Source organism: Anser anser, assembly GCF_964211835.1.
Source record: "Anser anser genome assembly, chromosome: 2".
NCBI classification, from domain to species: domain Eukaryota; kingdom Metazoa; phylum Chordata; class Aves; order Anseriformes; family Anatidae; genus Anser; species Anser anser.
This window is the reverse complement of record NC_139721.1, coordinates 142,841,264-142,850,285: the sequence shown is the minus strand read 5'-3', so window position 1 is coordinate 142,850,285 and position 9,022 is coordinate 142,841,264.

Genomic DNA, 9,022 nt, shown 5'->3' with positions numbered 1-9,022 from the left:
ATTGGGATTACTGTGTAATGCTCTTCCCGCTGGTACACAATATGGCTCAGGCTACCGCATGCTTCAGTCCCCATAGTGATTGCTGGACTCCTGGTGACTGTTTAGTGTCTTGGTTCAATCTTCAGAGCTATTGGTGCAGCAAGCCTCAGTTATTTTAAAGAGTCTTTTCCAGTTTGTTTTGAACTGTCATAATGGACCAAGAAGTAAGGATAAAGTTTCTAAGAGCCTAAATCAGTTTTCTCTGTAGAAAAAGAATTAGCTATGGAAAACTATTTTAGAGCAGAATAGATGAATCGAATATCCTACTGTTCTGCAGAGGTGGCTGCATCATGTTCCTCTTTCCAACATAGAGTGATGCTCACAGCATTGGCACCTCTTTTTTTTTTTTTTTTTTTCTTTTTTCTTTCTTCCCTAAATGCATCCAAACAAGAGAGAAAAGGAAACATGGCAAGAAAAAAAAAAAGATGCAAGAATACTCTTAACAACATTTTGACCATAGAAACAGGAGCAGTGTTGAACACTGCACAAAGCCACTTGCATACCAAGACTTAGATACAGTGTGTGAAATTACTGGACACAGTGGTGCTGGGCAGCTATGTAACACAAGAGACATGCTCATATCTATTGTAGTTGTCCTGTAATGCTCTCTTCTGTGTGATAAGTACAATGTTTGTGTGGGTATATACAACATGTGTAAGAAAGAGAGAGAAACAGTAAGGTGGAGGACAAACCACTCATGTTAAAACAAGTTTGCTGACAAGGCAAAGAAATGTGTGAAAAGCCCTGCAGCAAACATTTGGTATGCTCCAGTTTACGCCAGAAGACAGCTGGTACACAGATGGCCTGGGATCACAGGAGCACAAAACTGCTCTAAGCCACACATGCTTTCCCTCGTGAGTCGGCAAGTGCACATTGTATCTGTAAGGAAAGCTTCCTCCTGCCATCCCAGCACAGAGGGGTAGGGCAAGGCAGATTGTGAGGATGGGATTGCATTGTTGCCTAACATTGTTGCCTTCTTGATCCTTTTGGTTAATTATATCAGATTTTGGAATGCACTTTTGTCTTGGAAATCTGGATTGGGCTATCGGCATTTCAGAAAGCTTTGTCTTTTGCATGCAGTGCTTTTGAAAAGTGTTAGAATGCAGATGAGTTGGCTTACTATATTTTTTTTCTGAAAATCCCAGTGCAAAAATGAATACTTAAGATGAATGGTTCTACCTAAATAGAGCTGGCCCCAGTCTCATTCTTCAAAAATTCTTCCAAAAGAAAATGACTGCATTTGTTTTCCTTGTCCAGTAGTGTTGCACAGGAGGCTGTATATTGAGATTTACCCTAGAGACCACTAATCCTGAGAGTCTGCAATGAAAGTGAGCAGCTATCTGTATCCTACTTATGCACCAAGGATGGTTAAGGTAAAGCAGTTCCTTCTCTGTCTTGGCTTTTCCTGTGGGGATGTAATTACCTCATATATATTAAAATATGTAGGGCAATGTTCATTTCTAGCCTTACCCAAGAATGAATGGCCGGCCTGGTTCTTGACTCTGTGCTTTCTTGATGTTATCTTTGCACATCTGGGGAATTTCATTCATTTTAATGGCTAGAGGGAGTGGAGGGTGGGAGGATGGGCATTTGATAGTCAAAAGGATGTCTCTGAGCAGGGACCATTGACTCATTGTGGTAACAGGCTTTCACACCCATGAACTAAAAGGTTCATGAGTTTTACAGTGGAAAGAGAGTAATGGCCAACAGTGTGATCCAGATGTGATCCCATCATAAAACACCAAGCTCTGTATTTGCGATTCTGGTCATCTGCTTCTTCCTGCTGCCATCTCTATTCCAGGAAATGTGTTCAGGCAACCCTGGCTCTAAATACAAAAAAGCTGAAGTGTCAGTTTCCACCTACCTAAAATATAAGAATGTCGTGCCATTGGTGAGTTATACAAGGCATGTATAACTCACATGTTGGTGAGATATACAAGGAACCCTAAGAAGACAACAACCTTCATCTGAAATTCATATTTTGTTACAAAGCAGAAACTTTGGAACAAAAGTTCTGCTGTGGAGTACAAATTTTCTACGTTTCACAGATTTATTATCAAAGACACAAAAGAACAATTTTTCACATTATTGTTTGTTTATTTGTTTTGCTTTGTTTTGCAAAGATTTGTGATTTGTCCTTCCTCAGGAAAAAAAAAGTATCTTTCTCTGTTCTTAAATCTTTTTTTTTTTTTTTTTTTTAATAGTCAGCCAGACACCCTCCCGCCCTGGAAAGCTACAGTTATTTTGATACTTACTTTGAACTGTCAAGAGAGTTTACAGCGAATGCATACCATTTGTGTAATTAATTTAGCATATGTCTCTTAATCCATGTAAATAATAATAATCTCAAATTTGTGTTCCTGTATTTCATTTTAAAGTATTCATGAATTTTGCTCATATCATTCCTAAGGGCCAAAGTGTACTGGAGTGACAATGCACTTTACAAATGTCACCTGGTGAGTGTACTAGAGAGGACATTGGAATGATTTGTATCAACTTCTGTGGGTTTTGGACATGCTTCTTTGTTCATATCTGCATAGGGTATCTCTAAGGTCATAAAACACTTGATATTCAGACAGCTAAGTACCTATTTTGAAATTATGGTAAATATATTTACAAATGTAGGCAGAAGTAACATTTCATACAAACAGCCATAGTCCCACCTGAAGTGATGTATCTGCAACATTATTTTGACTAATGCATCTCCACCATGTGTAGTTTTACATTATATAATACGACAGGAGCCTCTTGGCTGATTAGAGTAGTTGTAGTAATTGTAACACAAAAAAGTAAAAATGAAGCAAGCATTTTCCTTACCTTGTAAAAAAAAAATAAATAAAAAAAATCATCTGTCAGACTGCAGATTGAGAAGATGTAGCAATATATTACCAGAATCACAAGCTTCATTTCCCTGCTGCTTGAAGTAAATTTGTAAATGGAGCTAGTTTATACTCCTTGTTCCCCTTGTGCAATTTTTAATTTTTAGTTCATCTTCCTTTGCCGAGTACTGAAGCCTTTCTCTTGCTTTGTTTTCTGCTTCTAAAGCTATAAAGTTGTCTATGGACACAAGATATTAGAATTGTTTCTATTACTGATTGATTTAGTCACTTTCTCTCTGCCAGAATTTTGCTGGTAAAAAGGTAAGTGGGGATGTGAGGTTACTTTAAAACAACATGGGGGAAACTTAAGTGTCAAACTTAACATTGCTATTAAATCGCAGTGTTTGAATGTTCAGAGTTGAGTTGCTCTCACCTAAATTTAGACATTTATAGTAGAGATATTTGTGTTTGTGGTGAATGGAGAGTAATGAGAATTTATGGGGTAAAATTCGTCTGATCTATTTGAGATTTTTTAGGGCCTTAGGTCTTACAGTGTGATGAACTTCAGTCTGAATTTCATTCCACATTGACATTAAAGGTAGTCTGGTCTGCAGGTTCAAAAGTGAATGCAAGACATTTGCATTGAACACATTTACATTTTGGAACATGTTTCCCACTCTGTGCCTCACACATTTTGCATCCATTCTGAATTTGCATCTGCTTGCACACTTCAGAGTTATATTGCAGAAACTATGACTTTTATCTTTCATCTAGTTGGGCAGTGGAAATATTTTTCATGTTTTAGATAAGGCCAAACATGAAGCTGAAATACCAGGGTCGATCATCCAGATTGGTGTACAGCCTTTTTCAAAACATTGGTATGGAAAATATATTTCCTTAAAGGGATTTTTTCAGAAACATGTTAATATATGTATAAAATTGGTATTTAAACATTTCAGAAGCAAAATGCAAGGCTATGATTGTTTATACATGCAGGCTATCAACATTAAAATCAATAATACTGGTTTGTTATAGGGTATGCAAAATTAATGCGTGGTAACAGATTTCAAGGAAGTGTGCATTTAAAAAAAAAAAAGCTGATAGGCTGCAACACAATAACTGACTTATAAGGAGTGGTAGTCCGATATGGAAATTTTTATGTAGAATATTTCCTTTACTGTGACATTGCTCAAGATGTTCGCATTAGCTTCATTAAGCCCAGCGGACAATGTTGGCTGAGATTGTTTAATGATCCAATGAGCATTTAATTGTGGTTTACTGTCAAAGCATGTATGATGAAGTCCACACAAATTAATAGCAATATAAAATCTCAGAATTAGTGCAGTAGGAATAGCTGTGATAAGCAGAATTTTAAAGATAAATGTCAAAGCTTTGGTAAGGGCAAATAGGGCAAAACCTGACTTAATTTCAAATGTATCTGAATGTGATATTACTGATGTGTTTGGTGGTGTTCTTCTTTATAGAGTATCTAACTGTGAAAACAAGTTGCACGTAAATTTCACCTCACCTTTCCACCCCCCTGCTCAACCCTCCCTAAACAACACTTTCTTTTTTAATTCCTCTGCCACATCTAACAATGAAATGTTTAAAAAAATGTTACTTAGATATACCACTAATATTTTCCACTTCTGAAAACACTGAATCCTGTGGAGACAATTCCTACATTGTTGTAACATGTCTAGTATGGAAGTGCACTAAGCTGTCCTTTGTCAAGGAGTGACATATATTCTGGCAATATTTATCCTTAAAGTTTTGCTTTCTCAAGAAAATGACAGTTCAGTCCAGCTAATTAGAAGGGCTGTTTACTTTTATATACTCTCCTACTTGTAGAAAAGTGCTTCCTCAGCAGAATACAGAGGGATGTGGTGGATAAATAAGACAAATGAAATGCATGTGCAATAAAAAGCAGAAAGGTAGAAATAATTCAAAATGTTAAATAATCTATCTAGAAAACAAAGGGACAGAAATAAATATTTCAGGAAATATATGAGAATGAGTAACAAATGTGAGCACACTGGGGAAAAAAACATTAAGAGAAAAATTTTATGACATAAAAATGTATTGACAAACCTGAAGAAGGCTGAGCTGACATGAGAAACAAATTCATAAATGGCTGAGCCACAGGTTTACAACATTAACCATTCTACACGTTTCTTGTTCATATTCTTGAACATGAAATTAAGGTCCAATTTAATATTATGTTATTGTTTCATTAGTTGAGGTGTGGTTCTGATAATACTCATACCATTATAATTTTAAGTTTAATATACAGATTTCCCAGACATAGTAATTTAATTGATTAAATTGTTGAGGCTAACAGAAAAATTATTACATGATAGCTTGAGCTGAGATGAATAATGTGATTGTACTTGTTTTTCTTAAACCAAGTCTGTTTTGATATTTTCTGTCACTAATGAATCTTAGTTTTGAAACGGGAACCGCTAAGAAGGAATTAAGCTGCAATTTTGGTCTGAGTAACTTAAGCAGCTCTGGGGGATGCTTCCAGGCGTTTACTCTTAAATTCTCTGAATGAGTAGCTGTGTGGCTTTGACTTCCTGTTTTCCCAAACAGTTCTGCCACCTGGTTTGGGTGCTACTGCAGGCCAGAAGTCTCTCCCAGTGCAGTTTGCATGTGGCCACCTTGTTTTGAAGTTAGGAAATTTTGGAGGTAAGGATGCGGGCTGCTTGACGTCACCTGACCCCAGTGCCAGATGATGGTCATGAACACATCTAGTTTACTACAGAGAGATTGCTACTGGGTTAGAGAAAGATGGTGTTCATGAGAAGATGCATGATTCAGTCCTGGGGCTCCATGTTGAGATCATCCTGGACTCTTGTCTCTCTCCTCTGAATGGTTTCTGCATTTTACAATAAACAGTTTCTGAAATCATAGAATCATAGAATGGTTCAGGTTGGAAGGGACCTTAAAGATCATCTAGGTCCAACCCCCCCTTAAAATACAGCAGTAGAGGCTGTGACCCTGAATACAGATATGCCAGTCCTGACTAAACATCACAAACACCAAGCTACAAAGTCAAACTCCTATTTGCCATTGCTTCTTCTTTCTCTGATCCCATAAATTTTCATTTTCAGCACAGTGCTTATATCCAATAGGATCCACATTCCCATTCATAAATGTTTAGAACTGGCAGTTTGGGTGATCTCCTGGGAAGTGGTAATTGCCTGGACAGTATGAAATATAGGCTCTTATCTCTGTAGGCAGAGAAGCTTATTCGACTCTTGCTTCCTATTGCCAAGATGAGCACAGGAGCAAGTAAGAGCTTTTATTAAAATGACAAGTACCATATCCTTCTCTGTGGTACTTTAAAAGAAAATTGAAGACATTATTATGATATCGTGAAGTTGATTTCTTCTTGGGCGCAGGAGATGAGCTCTGAAAATGTCTGCTAGATGATTCTTCATCTAGCATTATGGGACTTAAATAAGGAGATGACTGTTGTCTGAATCAAGTCAGGTTTAGACAATTAAGTTAGTTGCTGAGCTGTACAGGCTTGTTGATCTGCACAAAGTTACAGCTCCGTGGGGATGACTAGGGGCTATTTTGCCAGCTGAATGTGTTTTTTAGGATAACAGTTTGGGCACAGACTCTCATGTCATTCATGTCTCTGGCTCTCAGTTATTAAGCACTTCCCTCAACCCACTCCTGGCAAAGAAAAAGCAATAGCCCACACATGCCTTATGTGTCTTCAACTGCATGGTCTTGCACATCACACAATGTGCAGTGTCTAATGCTGTGGCTGGAAGACTGCATGGTAATGCTGTAAGCCAGGGAGATGCCTAGGATTTGAAACATTAGGATTTTAAAAGTAAGGTGGCTGTATCCACAAATTAGTAATGAACAGAATCAGTTTATTTTTAAAGCATTTGCTTAGGCCCTCACATGTGGAAAAAGTTGCCTAATTTTTTTAGGATTTTACCTTTCAAAATCTTGGCTGAAGTCCAGATACATACGAAAGAACAAACTGAACCTTCTACACATGGCACTCAGCCATTACCAGTTGCTGAAAGCCCATGCAGCAAAAGCAGTGCCAAGAGCTGAGCTGTGAAACAGTTCGGCTCAGTAGCAGTCATCACCTGCAGCTGCTTGTCAACTGGTTGATTCTAATGTGATAATGAGAAATGCATTGGTCTTGACATTAAATACTTGTGCAGACATCCAGAAAGAGAATGTTTAGAATGTTTTGGGATCAGAAAACGGAGACGAGGGATGGAAGTCTGCGTTTGTTGTGCTCATGGTAAATGGCAATAAAGCACAAGGAACTGACAAGGTAATGATTGGGTAACAAATGATAATGAGTCCATTCTGTATCACTGAGCTGCTCAGGCTCAAAAAATTAACATTTTCTTTTGAGAGAGGGAAGTGGCTTCAAAAGACCGTTGAAAAGTATCACTCTTTGGCATGCAGATTTAGCTGTCCTGCTGAGACTGAGTTTTTTATAGTCGAGGTCCAACATGCTATCCTTAGAAAAACGTGAAACATGAGAGAACCTGTTTTTTTATTTTTTATTTTTTATTTCAACCTCTATCTGATCAACTAAGGTGAAATGATAGAACCAAGGGGGCACAAGGTATCCAATTATTATATATTTTTTTCCCCCTCAGCAACACATCTTTTTCTGAATTTTGCATTTTTTGAAGTCATACCATTGTGTAGTTAAATTTTCTTTGGATCACAATAAAGATGAAAGAAAGTTATACTTCTGGTCAGAAAACTCAGAAAAAAAAGTTTGTTAGAGAGTGATTAATGCATAGCATCAAAACTCTAGATCTAAACTCACCTATTAATGATTCTGGATTTAGCTCAATAGGATCTGGAAAATATTATTCTTATCAAAACCTCGTTTTTAATGCTGTTGCAGTCAAGCAAAATGAGTTGGTACTGCACTTTTTCTTCTCTCAGGATGGTGAAAATCTTAGAAAATTAGTAATATGAGATTTGCAAGGATACATCTGAAAGAGAAAGAAATCTTGTAAGAATTACAAAGAGATTTCAAGAACAGATCTTGTGGACTGGATTGGCAGGTCGAGGGAGGTGATTGTCCCCCTCTACTCTGCTGTTGTAAGGTCCCACTTGGAGTCCTGCATCAAGGTCTGGGGCCCCCAGCACAAAAAGTATGTGGGTCTGCTAGAACAGGTCCTGAGGAGGGCTACCATGATTATCAGAGGGCTGGAGCACCTCTCCTATGAAGAAAGGCTGAGAGAGCTGGGGCTGTTCAGCCTAAAGAAGAGAAAGCCTAGGGGTGACCTCATCACAGCTTTTCAGTATTTAAAGGGGGCTTATAAAAAAGATGGAGAGTAACTTTTTGCTCATTCAGATAGTGACAGGACAAGGGGGAATGGTTTTAAACTAAAAGAGGAGATTAGATATTAGGAAGAAATTCTTCACTCAGCAGTTAGTGAGGCACTGGAACGGGCTGCCCAGAGAAGCTGTGGATGCCCCATCCCTGGAGGTGTTCAAGACCAGGTTGGATGAGGTCCTGGACAACCTGTTCTAGTGGTAGGTGTCCCTGCACATGGCAATGGGATTGGAACTAGGTTATCTTTAAGGTCCCTTCCAACCTGAGCCATTTTATGATTTCATGATTCACTCTCACACACACAAAAATTGCACAGATAGCTAGAATCAACTCTGACTTATCCCTGAACACATGCCTATCTATCTGATACCTAATTCTGATACAACTTCTGGTAAAATATATTTCTGACGTTACCTAAAACTTTTCTAAATATTGTATCTCTAGACACCCATATACACATGCTTTTAGTCTCTTTATTGTATACCAAAGAGATTTCTTTTTCAAATCTTCAAGTCATTTCTCCTCCAAAAGCCACAGCTGTAGCTTGTTAACAACATCTTGAAAAGACATGGCTAGTAAACACTATTTACTCTGTCTAGTCTATCCTCATTGTATTAAATTTAACTGCTTTGAGTTTATGCTAGGCAACTAAGGAAGTATTAAACAGAAGCCAAATTTCATGCATTTGATGGATGTTCTATATTTTGTTGATAAATAATTCAGGTTATGTATATGCTGGGTTTTTCTTTTTTTGTACCCGAATTATCAGTATCAGTGTGATAATTATTACTGCTTCATTTCTGGAGGAGTTCACAATATGGTGTTA